The following is a 14,037-nucleotide window of genomic DNA, read 5'->3' as shown; positions in this document are numbered from 1 at the left end:
AAACCCTGTCTCAAAAACAAAAAGAAAATAAAAAGAAGAGAGATGACTAAAGAGAGAGAAAGTTCATTACAGTTAACAGTATCAATGTTCCACCCAATTCAGAGCCTCTCCTCTTCCAACAGCTCAGGCTTACCTCTCCAGGACAATCAATGAGGGGAGGACATCTGGTGACTCAGCCTCCCATTTCTCCTGTCTTCTATTCCTCTACGGTTAGGACACTCGGTGGGCAGAGGAAGAGCCAAGTTAGAGGAAAGGAGTAAGACGTCCTAGCTGGTAAGTGTTGGTTATTGGTTTGGTTTGGGGTCTTTTCTGAGTCTTTATTTCCATTGTTGATAGGTTTCGATGGGGAGGGTCCCAGTGTTAACTCATTCACAGGGTATACTTTTGTGTTTGCTCTTGATCCTGTAGACTTCCTCGCACCAAAGTTTCTTGACATCTACAGTTATAGTAGGTACCATACATGATTAATCCAACATGTGTATCCTCTGCCTATTAAATTAAAAATTAAATGTGTCTCATGGGGCTGGAGAGATGGATCAGTGGGTAAGAGCACCGACTGCTCTTCTGAAGGTCCTGAGTTCAAATCCTAGCAACCACATGGTGGCTCACGACCATCCGTAATGAGATCTGATACTCTCTTCTGGGGTGTCTGAAGACAACTACAGTGTACTTACATACAATAAATAAATAAATAAATAAATAAATATTTACAAAAATTAAATGTGTCTCATCGAGCCTCTTTGTAAGGAATAAGTACATTTATTAAAATATCGGCAAATTAAATGAAAGGAGAATTCTGTTATCAACTTCTGAACTGAACAAAGGGGAAAGACTGAGACAGTCCACCCTCAAGATTTTTTTCAAAGCGGCAAGAATCAAACACGACAGTAATAATGAAAAGAGAGAAAAGTGGATCATTGGGAGGGAGAAATGAAATCTCCCTGATAAGAAAGACCTGTGCTCTTGTCATGACCAGCTTTCAGCAGCCAACTTGGAACCATGAGGGGGGGAAAAGCAGATAACCAACTTTATCAGTTATGCCTCTCTGACCTTCAGTTATGTGAGATAAAATAGTCCTTTATCTGTTTAGAGAGAGTCTGGATTGTGTGAGGGAGGGGAGCCCGTGTTTCCTCCTAGAGGACTAGCAAAGCAAGCACTCTTCCCTCTGAACTCCCACTGCTTAGAAGGTTGGTCACGAAGACCCCAGGACCAGTTGCTGACTTTTACTGATAAAAAAGCTCGTAGACTATCTAGCTTCTCATTGTTAGAAGGTGGAAGTGATGTCTTCTGAGAGTTCTATGGAGAATTCTCATTATTAATTAATTAACTAGCTAACAAGTTAATGACAGAAAAGGTTGGAAAGAAAATCTATAAATATGCATCCGAGTACTCACGAGATGTCTGTAAGTTGTGTAGGTGTCTTGAAAGCCCAGCATGCCAGCAACATGAACAAAATGAGTACTTGATGCTCTGACATATAAAAAGAGCCCTAGGTAGGAAGGTGTCTGAATATAGGCAATTCTTCCAGCAAATGGAGAAGTCATGATGTTGGCTTTCAGCACCTGCTTCCTTTTTATTTTATTTTTGAGACAGGATATCACCATGAAGACCAGGCTAGCCTGAAACTCACTGAGGCACACCTGCCTCTCCCCTCTGCATGCTGAGATGCAAAGCATTCGCCATCAGCACCTGCCTTTTAACTACTGAGTCTCAAAACAGAAGAAAGCAGATCCACTTTATGTAGCAGAAGGATGAAGTCAGAGACGAGCCTCTTACATTTCCCTCTAGGAGAACTGGATATCAGAGTCAATGGCACCCAGGAATAAATCCTGGGAAACTGCAAGTGGGTTGGGTTCATAAACCCAACCAGTTACAGAAGGGAACCATTCCATTGCAAGCATAGTAATAAACATGAAGAACGGGGCCTCGCACGTAGGAAGCCCCCAAGGATAGCCAGTGATGGTGAACCAATGTTGATTTATCTGATAACATAAAGACTTCCTGAACAATTTTCCCTTGCCATGAGTAGACGACCCCACATAAGAGAATTCAAAGCTGTATTCTACTGCATTTGCCTCGATTCCCCCCTCCACAGCCTCGTCACAGGGAAGGGAAATGGCATCACACTGGCTAGGCAGGTGCTCTGCCACCGAGTTTGATTCCCAGCCTACTGCCTGCTTGTCCTAATGGAAATACAGATCATCAGTCTAACCCTTGCAGAGGTACCTACACACTTTCCAGTGTTCAATGAAATTAACCGTCTAGGACAGAGTATAAAAAGGGCTCAGTGGGTAAAGGAGACGGCTGGAGAGCCCACATCAAAACCAGGCAGGTTTGGAGCTATGTATAATTTTAGAACTCGAGATGCAGAAATAGGGAGTCCTCAGGACAAGCCGGCTAGTTAGACCAGCTGGGATGGTGTGTTCTGGTTTTATGAAGAGACTCTGCCTCAACCAATAGAGAGAAACCCTGATGTCAACTTTGGACCTCCACGTGCACACACACTTGCGCACACACACACACATATCTACACACATTATACACACAACCAAAAATTGTCTATAGCACTCCAAAAAAAAGATATGGGATTTTTTTCTTTATTTTTCTCCTTTTTGCTTTGTTATTTATCTTGTTTTATTTTTAAAGTTAGTTAATGATAATTATGAATTCTCCAAAACAAGTAGCAATGATTCTTCCTGTAATACTAGGAGATAAAACAGTGGCTGTGAACATGGCACTTTCCAGAGCTTTTCTGGATCTCTCTTTCACATTCTCTCAGCTAGAAGTCATTTATGCTAAAATGTAACTTGTTTTGGTAAAAAAAAAAAAAAAAAAAAAAAAAAAAATTTTTAAGGTGGCCTCTAAAGCTCTCACTTCACCCAACCTTGACAAGCCATTGTAAAAACCAGGATTAGCTAGGACATGTTCTAAATCAGGGGACACTCCTTTTCCAGCTAAGGTTAGAACAACTGGTGAAGAGTTGCGAATCTGTAACCAGGAGAGAGACTGAGGGTAAAATTAGACACAGGGATGTGAAGACTGGCTCATTGGAATAGGTGGCTGGCAAGTCTGGTCAGTTCAAACGGAGCTGAGACTAAGAAAGCCACCCTAAGCCACTCGGTGCACAGCCTATTGGCTTGAGTAGTCAAAAATCAAGCCAATAAAACAAGAAGACATCTCAGAGACAAGGACATTTGGATGACTAGCTATATAAAACTACTTTAAACTAGAACAGAATTTCTTCTGAACAGGTAAATGAAAAAACAAACAACCACAATAAAAACATACACTTAACCTCCGAAAAGAATTTGCTGTCCAAAGGACAGATAACTTCTCACAAAATAAGAAAAAAGAAAAAAGTCTTGGCTATAGGCTATAGGATGTGAATAATGTAACAACAGTACTCATACATGAATTCTCCAAAAAGTAAAATAATTAAATCTTAAAAGGAAAGAAATTACATAAAAAAATAACTAACTTCTCATTATCAAAAGACACCTTTAAAAATACACTCCTTAGCCAAAATATACAAAACATGTTATAAATGATAGGAAAAAGTCTTTTTCCAATAATTTATTTATTTATTCACTTTACATCCAGATTAAAGCCTCCTCTATCCTTCCCTCCCAAGTCCCATCCTTACAAATCCCTCTCCTATCACCCTCTCCCCTTCTCCTCAGAGAAGGAGGAACCCCCCTTAGGTATTTACTCACCCTGAAACATCAAGTCCCAGCAGGACTAAGCACGACCTTTCCCACTGAGGCCCAACCAGGCAGTCCAGTTAGGGGACCAAAATAAAACTAAATAAAGACAGGGCTCTGGTCTGCACGTTTTGTAACACACATCTTCTAAGATTTCAAGGCCAAGTTCATAAACAGGTGACAATTTCTGGTTAAAATTAGTACAATAGCAGTCAGGGCAGCCAGTATTTATTGGGCTTTTCAATCCTTCTTTCTCTTCTGAGGACAGGCTCTCCCTCTGTTGCCCAGGTTGGCATTGAACTTGAGAGCTTCTGATTCAACATCCCAGGTAGTTAGGGTGTTCAGACCAGCATGCCTGAGCAGATGAACAGTCCAGAAGAACAAGCCTGCTTCCCCTGCTCTTGTTTTCACATCTAACCACAGCGCCAGTCCCAAATATCCCAGATATGCCTTCCCATGTCTCCATATTAAGAACTCTCTGAGGTACACTGCTTAGCTTGTTGGGTGCATTGTAGAGATGCTGCTCTGGGATCCTGCACCTACTGAAGACTAGGCCCAGAACACAGGGTTGTATGTGATCTTAGTAGTCTACTTGACTAGATTCAGAGTCACCATGAAACCTTACCTACAAGTGTGTCTATAGAGGTTTAGCTGAAGAGGGAAGACCCATCCCAAATGTGAGCACTATCTCCATGGACTGAAGTCTCAGACTGAATAAACGAAATGGACTGAGCACCAGGACCCACCTTGTTCTGCTCACAGCTGTGGCATTAATGTGACCAGCCACCTCATGCTCCCCACATGTATGTATTTTATTGAGGTGTTGAGAAGGGTAACTGATGCAGCAGGGTGTCTTTTATATTCTTGAGGATGGTAAAAAAAAAAAAAGCTCAAGGATCCAGCTAGAATCAGAACAACTCTGGCTTGGGGTAATGACCAAAAAGGAAAATTAAAATATTGTTTCCACAGCACCTCAGACATGCGGCATCTTTCCACAGATACTTTCATATGGAGGTAAGTGTCATGCCTCTATTCAGGAGAATCGGCATCAAAATGGCAGAAAGAAAGCCATGGTACAAGCTAGAGTTGTGGACCAGTTCTGAGCTGGGGCTTTGTGAAAGGTGAGGGATGGGCTGGAGAGATGGCTCAGCGGTTAAGAGCACTGACTGCTCTTCCAGAGGTCCTGAGTTCAAATCCCAGCAACCACATGGTGCCTCACAACCATCTGTAATGGGATCTCACGCCCTCTTCTGGTGTGTCTGAAGACAGCTACAGTGTACTCATAAAATAAATAAATCTTAAAATTAAATAAAAAAAAGAAGGAAAAGAAAAGTGAGGGCTGGTCACAGAGATGGGACCCTTTGTCTTTATAAAAGCCAGGGCACGGTAGGGGCGGAAAGGTGTGGTCTCTTTCCTTACCTATTGTAAGGGTCATGATGGAGATACCTGTGTCAAAAGATGGAGTAACAAAAGAAAGGCTTAACAAAACTATTCAAAACTTTTGATGGGACAAGACTTGTTAAAACTGAAAACTTAAAGACTCAGAGAAATATACCCATTTTTATATTTTTGCTTGATGGAGAGTGGTGAGCTTTGTAAAATATTATTTTACAAGACTGTATAATGATAATGGGCTTAGGGGTAAGGACATCCTAGCAAGGTCTGTCTCCCTAGGATCTTCTTAACTCCTCTGGGTAGCTATTCCATACCCTTGGACATGGCCAGGATCTCACTGGAACAGAGAGAATCCAGAGAGAATGTGCTGCCCTAGAAACTGATCCTGAGCTAAATATCCACAGCTATTTGGACTTAGATTTGGCTTCCTGCCCATTCCATGCTGATACATAACTCCTTTCTTCTTGGTTTTATTTTCAGTGTGCTCATGGCAGCTCTTAGGCCACACTGTGTTGTACAAGCAGGATGGGGAGAATCATTAACATCGTTTTCTACGTTCAGGATCACTGAATCCTGGCTTTGAGGAACAGTGCGGGTGTATACAATGCAAAATAAACTGCTAGAATAAATTTAGGAAACATTTTCTAGTTTAATAACAATGACTATTAGTAAGTCTTATAAAAAGACCTAGATATTTTTATTCGTTTCTTTAAAATATTAGATTTCTGTTATATATTATTTTTAAAGATTTATTTTATTTTTATTACATGTATATGTCTGTGTGTGCTCAAGAAAGCAGGCATGACAGGCCAGACCTTCTGGAGCTGGAGTTACATGTGATTGTGCGCCACCTGACATGGGTACTGGGAGCTGAATTCAGGTTCTCTGCAAGAGTGGTGTGTGAAAAAAGGAAGGAAGGAAGGAAGGAAGGAAGGAAGGAAGGAAGGAAGGAAGGAAGGAAGGGAGGGAGGGAAAGGATGGGGCTCTGTAACCATAAGAGAGTCTGTCTTCCATAAAGAGATTTCACATAGTTCTGACAACTTATCAGACAGCCTTTCAGGAGAAACTGGAGCCCAGAAAATAATGCGGTAATGACAGGCAGGACCTCATCTTGACTAGGACTGCTTTGCCTCTGTACCTATTGCCCTCTGGCTAACCCAACAGACAATCACCTAAGGAAATTAATTTTAAACTACTAGGGGAAGCTGAGTGTGGGGACACATGCCTCTAATCACAGTACTCAGGAGACAGAGACAGGCAGATCTAACTAAGTGAGTTCAAGGCTAGCCTGGTCTATGTAGCAAGTTCCAGGCCAGCCAAGTTTACATTGGTAGACTCCTCAATAAATAAATTAATTACAAAATAATTATCATCGTCAACAACAAAAAAAACTACTACTTTTCAGGGCCCAGGGAGACAGATTGGTTGTTAAGGGCTGTTCAGATCTGAGTTCAATTCCCCAGCTCTCATGTGAAATTCTGAGTATGGTGATATATGTTGGGAGATAAAGACAGGAAGACACCTAGAGCTTGCTGACCAGACAGCCTAATCAAAATGGTATCCTCTAGGACCCCAAAGAGGTGGGAGACACCAATGGCCTCTTTTCTGTGGTGACACTGGATAAATCTTTCTGACTCTTGCTTTCACTTATTTCTTTAATTAGCTTATTGAATACAGGTGGTCAAACACCATTCCAAGGCCACAACAGCCTGGTCTCTGTGGTAACAAGTGTTGGAATGAGAATAGAAGTAAGGTATGCCAGGGGGCAGTAGTGGCACATGCCTTTAATCCCCGCATTTGGGAGACAAAGGTCTCTGTGAGTTGGAAGCTAGGCTGGTCCACAGAGTGAGTTCCAAGGCAGCCAGGGCTATACAGAGAAGCCCTGTCTAAAACAAACAAACAAACAAAAACAAAGCAAAACAAACAACAACAGCAGCAGCAACAACAACAACAGAAAGAAAGAGAAACAAAGGAAGGAAGGAAAGAGAGAAAGAAAAGAAACAAGACACGCCTTCCCCTCCTTCTCTTGATGGGCACTGGTTATTGCTGCTGCGTGGGCATCACTGTATCCTACTTTGGGCTCGTGGGGAGGGAGTTGGGTGACAGGAGCACAAGACTGAGAAGAACCCCCACACCCACCCATTCATTCATTTCAGAATAGTTAATCTTTTCCACTCAGTAAATGAACTGTGAATTACAAGACTCTCTCAGATCAGAAACAGAACTCAGTGAAAGATCCCAGAGGGAATGAGGCCTCAGGAAAAGGAGAAAGACACTTTGCTCTGCGAGCTGTGACAGGGACAGGTGTGTGGCAGACAGTCTCCAGGGCCCATGTCTCCAACTGCTGAAGCTTTGTCACCCCAGGGGACAGCCTACTTAGAAACCAATTAGTCAAAGTGCTGAGTGTCAGTCAACCAAGGCAGCAAGAACTCTGGGAGGAAGACAGGCAAGGCTCTAGATGAGTGGGAGACTCCAGTTGAGAGTGTTTACTAATGTCTTCTCCAAGAGAGGAGGGCCCTGGACAGACGGGAATTGTCAGGACTAAAAATGAGCGGAGATGCTTTAAGAAATAGATTGCTATGGCTCCTTTTCAACAGGCGGTGTGTTGAGAGCTCATCAGAGTTACAGGGAAGCCAGAAACACTAGGCCCTCCCTCTCCTGGCTGACTGTGGTGCCTACTTGTCTCAGAACTCTGGGAATTAGAAAGTCACAAGTAGTCTGAGCCCACGAAGACGGGTGGGGGTGGGGAGAGTCTCTAACCCCACGTGACTCATTAGACAAGGCGTTGTGCCTTCAATCAGTGAGATGGAAAATTTGACAATGGAGCAAGAGAAGAGGGAACCTCTCTAGATCTGGGACTTTAAAAGCCACTATCTTATGTCACATTAGTCCAAGGATCAAGTTTGCTTTTTTTCTGTGCTGACATCCCTCTTTGCAGAATGGTATGTTAAAAATAGCTTTGAATGGTATGTTAAAAATAGCTTTGAATGGTATGTTAAAAATGTCTTAGTTTTCACTGGTTTCTTTGATTTATTATCCAAACTCCTACCCATTTGAGAACACCAAGTAGTGTTCATCCATGCGTGAAGGTCCTGTAAAAGTCTGTTCATGTTGGGATTGGTGGCAATACCAATCTGTACCTGAGAGGCTAACATTCGTAATAGCAGCCAGTTCTTGAGAGGCTGAGACAGGAGGATCCTGAATTTGAAACCCATTTGTTGCAAAAGCCCTTGTGAGAGAATGGTACTCTTGACCTCCTGAGGTCCAGCCTTCACAAGGGGGATGCTGGGAAAGGAGGGAGAACAGTAGATTCAGATGAGCCTTCTTGGAGGAGCAATTTAACATCCATTCACGTTCAATGCTTGACAATAGAGCTTGAAAATACAAGTAGGGGCTGGAGACATGGCTCAGCGGTTAAGAGCACTGACTGTCCTTCCAGAGGGCCCAAGTTCAGTTCCCAGCAACCACATGGTGGCTCACAACCATCTGTAATGGGATCTGATGCCTTCTTCTGGTATGTCTGAAGATGGCCGACAGTGTACTCACATACATAAAATAAATAAGTAAATCCTTTTTTAAAGAATAGCAATCTTATTTAATTTCCTTTTGGACCCCAAGGCCTCACACATACTAAGAAAACCGTCTTAATTAAATTTTTATCACTGTAACAAAATTACCTGACCCCTCAACCCAAAAAAAAATCTCAAGAAAGAACAACTTTATTTTTGTCTTGAGGTTTCTCAGTCCATGATCACCTACCTGGTCCTGAGTTGCATGCCTGGCATGTCTTAACTACAGGAGAATGTAGCAGAGACCATTCATTTCTTGGCAGACAAGGAGCAAAGAGGAGTCCCGGTAAGACCCACCCCCTGTGGCCTAAGTCTTGTCTCATATAGTTTCCAAAACCTCTGGAAACAGCCATCACCAGCAGGGAGCCAGCTGGTCAAACATGAGTCTACGGAAGAGCTTTCATCTTCAACCCAAAACTTCCACACTTTACCACTGAACCACTCCCTACCTTACCAGGTGAATCTCACAGTCCACTTATTAAAATTAAGTAACAAGCTTGTAAACTTTGGCAAGGCATAAAATTAATAAAGACGTAAATCGTATCACTCCTAGGCTGGGTAGTGGAGGCACAGGCTGGCTGGTAGATCTCTAAGTTTGAATCTAGTCTGGTCTACAGGGTGAATTCCAGGACAGCCAGAGCTACCCAGAGAAGCTCTATCTCAACATCCACCCGCTAAGAAAAATCACCCCAGAAGGATCTAGAAGATGAGTCGCAGAGCCGGCTTCACAGGGCCAGACACGAGAGAGGAAGTGTATCATCCTGTAGACATGTTTTCTAGTTTCTGTACCTAAAATATTTTTTCCCCAGCCAGCTGAAATTCTGAAGTGCAATACTAAGTCTCAGACAACTTCATACATCCCAGAGCATCGTCCTTCCTACAACCCAGCATCATCCTTCGTGGGCAGCTTGTAGACGTGCATCTTTGCATTCGGTCTATCAGTTAGGGGTAGATTAACCACGGGGGTAACTGAGCAAATGGGGAGAGGGGCTTACCACACACCAGGAGAAACAGTACCTTCCCTCTGGCCCTATCTGTGCCTGCTGTATGCCATGCTCTGACGCTAACACTGCGGAGCCTGGACACTCTAAACTGGGGGCTTCCCAGAGGGGCGGCTTTGTGAGGCTGAACACAGGATCGACATTTCTCTCCGTACTCTCAGGGGGTAGGTTTACTGCTGAAGTCATTGTACCTCTCTCTCCTCGGCTTTAACCCTCTGCAGAGCCTGGTTATGCTGTTTAGGTTTGTGAAGTACAAATTAGCATAATCCGATTAGATTAGCGGGTGAGGGGGGCCTTTGGTCTGAAAAGCTGAAAAGAAAAGGGTCTCACAAAGAGGGGGAAGCCTGGAGGAGAGGAGGGGAGAGGTGGCCACTGCCCTCTGTGCTGTGGGCAGCTTGAATGCTTGCACCTGCACAAGCCCTCTTGTAAATAAGGACTCTCAGATGGTATTAGACAGGGGACTGAGGGGTCCGGGGAGCCTGGAAGAGGGAAGTAGGGAAGTATGGGAAGGAGAAAGGCAAAACGGCAGCTCTGCATTCTATTAATTGATTTATCTGGATGGCTGAAGCAAGGGCTGCTGACAGAAGAGAGTGACTGGCTCGCTCCTACTCAGCCCTGAGAGCGTTAGCCTCCTAATCTGGCCCGCGGAGATAACATCTGAGAATCTCTGCAAGACACTGATAAGGGCTTGACTTTATTCGAGAAGGGAATCAAATTCAGTGGGTGTTTGATTTTAGTCCGTTCTGAATTTGGATGTCTGCATCCTTCCTTTGCTTCAGGAAAAGATAAAAACAGAAACAGAAAGGGAATAAAAGAAAAAACAAGTATGTGGTGGTATAGATGGTGGGAGTCATCTTCGGCAGCTGGGTAACTTGCATTTAAAACCATAATAGACAAACTGAGCGATTCAATAGCTTTTAATAGGCAAAGTCAGGGAAATCAATTGAGTATTGTTTTCTCTACAGTTAGTGGGTATGACCAAATTTGTCATTAATTTGAAACATAAAAAATGACTCCATGTTCACAAGAATAAATGTTGAATCTCAATCAAGTGATGTGTGTGTGTATGTGTATGTGAGTGTGTGTATTTGTGCTCCAGCGTGGGGGAGGGGGCACTGTGCTCATGTGTGCCTGTTGAGATCAGAGTTCAATGTTGGGTGTTTTTATCTATCAGTCTCCACCTCATTCATTCATTCATTCATTCATTTGGTGTTTAGAACCAGGCTTTGTCACTGAACTCCGCATGGATTGTATGGCTAGCTGAGGACCATCATCCTGAAAGCTCCCGGACTCTGGTTCTCCTAGCATCAGTGTTACAGACACATACTTCCATACCCGGCTTTCTATGTGGTGTTGGGGATCTGAACTCAGGTCTTCACACTTAGGTGGAAGACCTTCACTCTCAGGTCTTCACGCTCCATGTGTGTGTGTGTGCACATGGAGACTGGAGAACAACTGTGTGGAGTCCGTGGGGTTTGAACTTGGGTTGCAAGACTCCCTTGGCAAGCACCTTAAACTAAGTCATCTCATGGCTCCCCTAAAAGGCCTAAGAAAGAGTAAAAGAAAATTTGCCTTTGCCAAAAAGCAGACCTGGTTCAGTGCCTTGCCTCCCTATTCACTTCCTGTTCACTGGCCTGGTCTTAAGTTTGTCTGCTAGACTCTTCAAAGTCACAAGTTCTTGTAACTGTAGCTTGAGGAATCGAGTCATTAAATCATGGTTAGAAGGATAAAAGCAGCATTTATAATATCCTTCTTGTCCCTATGACATACAATGAGGGTTACTCACACTTACTGCAGGTGCTTATACTGTAACTCCTTCTCAACCGAAACCTGAGTGTTCAGATGCATTTATGTCTTGTGTCCAAGAAGGTTGTATCATGACCGCCATGAAACAGAGTGCAGAGTTGTGAGGCCCAGCAGCTACCGCTCCTCCATTTTGCCTTCCCTGTCATTTCTCCAGTCAGCGTGTGCCCCTCAGTTCCCATGGTGAGTGTCTCTCCTCTTGAAGTCAGAGCCCACATTCTCTCAGGGAAGAACAAAGGATATGTTGCAAGTTGATTTCAAAAGCTCTGCAACGATGAAGACAGGGAAGAAAATAATCCTAGTGTGAGAGGAGCTAAGCTCTTGAGGCCTCCTGTCCTGGGGAAAGAGTAAGCAACAACAGGCAAGAGCAGAGCTCATTAGTCTCCTGAAGGCTTCAGGAGAGCTGATATTGTACATCCCTTCACAAAACACCTGTGTGGCACCAGAGGAAGTGAAACCCAGTGTCCCATGTCAGACAAGGCTCTCTCCATAGACAAGTTACTTTTGTGCCTTCCCACACAAATTTTAGTGAGAGTCTGTTCCAAAAAAAAAAAAAAATCTGACTTTTCAGAGACATTTCATATCATGGTCAAGATTTAGAAAAAGAATGTCATTTGACCAAACATGGAAATAAAAGAAGAGTATGATTAAATAAGATTAAAACAGTATAAGGAAATATATTAATATAACACATCAATTTCAATATTCATTGCACTACAGAGTTTCTATCTATAATGTCACTTTCTATCAGAGACTCATGGGTTAAAGACTTGGTCCACAGTGAATGGTGCTACTGGGATCTGATAGAAACCTTAGGAGGTAGAGTTTATTTGGAGGAAGTTAGATCTCATGGGGCTGTGTTCAAAGGGTATAGTAGGGTACCAGTCCTCTCTCCTCTTTCTCTTTGGTTCCTGCAACATGAGATAAACAGTTCTCTTCCTCCATGGGTTCCACCATGGTGTAATATTTCCTAAGCCCAAAGGCAACAAGAACACGCGACCACGGTCTGGGTCTGAAACCTCCAAAACCACGAGCCAATACAAACCATGAGCCCCCTTTTGCATGGACTAGCTCAGGTGTTTGCACATTGGGACACAAAGCTAACAATGCATGCATCTTTGCTTTTTGTTCTGATTGTTTCCTTCTTTCTGGGGATAATTCTTTTTCTAGCACGGAGATATGTATCCCATCATTTCTATAAGAAAAAAGAATGTTGATCTGTCACAGACCTACTGGACAGGACTTCCATATTCCAGCTCCAGGGGACATGCCTTTGAACCACTTCCTCATCAGAACCTAGTTTAGATTTTGATGAGATAAGACAGTAATATTTCTCTATTCAAATTTACTCCATGTAACTTTCAATAACCTCCTCTTCCACTTCCTCCTCCTCCTCTTCCTCCTCTTTGTCTTCCTCATCCTCCTTGCCTTTCTCCTCCTCTTCTTCCTCTTCCTCCTCTCCCGCTTCCTCCTCCTTTCCCTTCCTCATCTTCCTCTGCCTCTTACTCCTCCTTGTCTCCCTCCTTCTCTTTCTCTTCCTCATCTTCCTCCTCCTTGTCTTCCTCCTCCTCCTCCTCTTTCCTCCTCAGGGTCTCATTGTATAACTAATGGGGAAAGACTGTTCACAACACACCTCCTCCCTCACACTTTTATTTAATTAAGAACATCAAAGACAGGGCCTTGAAAGATTTTTATCACTAATCCAAAGGGCACAAGCCTTAGAATAAAGTATAGCACCTATAACTCAGAATTTGGAGCCCCAAAATCCATTTTAACTTTAAAATCAATTGTTTGGGGATGAGTGCTTCAAGACTGAGTTTCTCTAGGTAGCCCTGGCTGTCCCGGAACTTACTCTGTGAACTAATCTGGCCTCACACTCAGAATCTGCCTTCCTCTGCCTCAAGTGCTGGGATCAAAGGCGGGCACCACCACTGCCCAGCTATAATCAAATTCTTATTTATGACAAACAAACACTACAAATAAAACTATAACATAAATGAAATGTTGGAGGAAATATTTATTGCTCACACCATAGAAGAGGGGCTCACCTCTTTCATATGTAAATGTCTTTCAAAATGGGAAGAAAAAGATGAAAAAATCAATAGAGAAGGGAGGAAACAAAAATAAAATTGACCCACACATTACGAAGTCCCCTTACCCGTGATAAGAAAATGCAAATGAAACTGTGCGGAGATAGAGCTTCACCTGTCAGGTTGGCAAGGATCTCAGCAACTGTCAACAAGGTCTGCAGGTGACACTGCATGAGAATACACCTGGATCATTGCTAAGACTTCACCATCCTGCAGATGCGCAGGACCTGCAAGCTTGCCAACAGAAGTGTGTTGATAGGGCTCTTTGCACACTTGTTCCTAGCAGCAAAACCGGAGCCACCCCAGTAATGTTCAGTGGAGGCCTGGCTAACAGGAGCACTGTCACAGAACGTGAAAGTCTGTTGTGTCCGGCCAGCAGATCACAGCCTGGGTTCTAGCCTGGAAAGGCATTTTGGAAACCTGGAAGAGAAGAGGGGCTAGGCGGCGAGAGAAGGGAATGAAGCTAAGACAAGATTCT

The sequence above is a fragment of the Mus caroli genome, chromosome 4 (genome assembly GCF_900094665.2).
Source record: "Mus caroli chromosome 4, CAROLI_EIJ_v1.1, whole genome shotgun sequence".
Lineage (NCBI taxonomy): Eukaryota > Metazoa > Chordata > Mammalia > Rodentia > Muridae > Mus > Mus caroli.
This window is presented reverse-complemented; position numbering follows the sequence as displayed.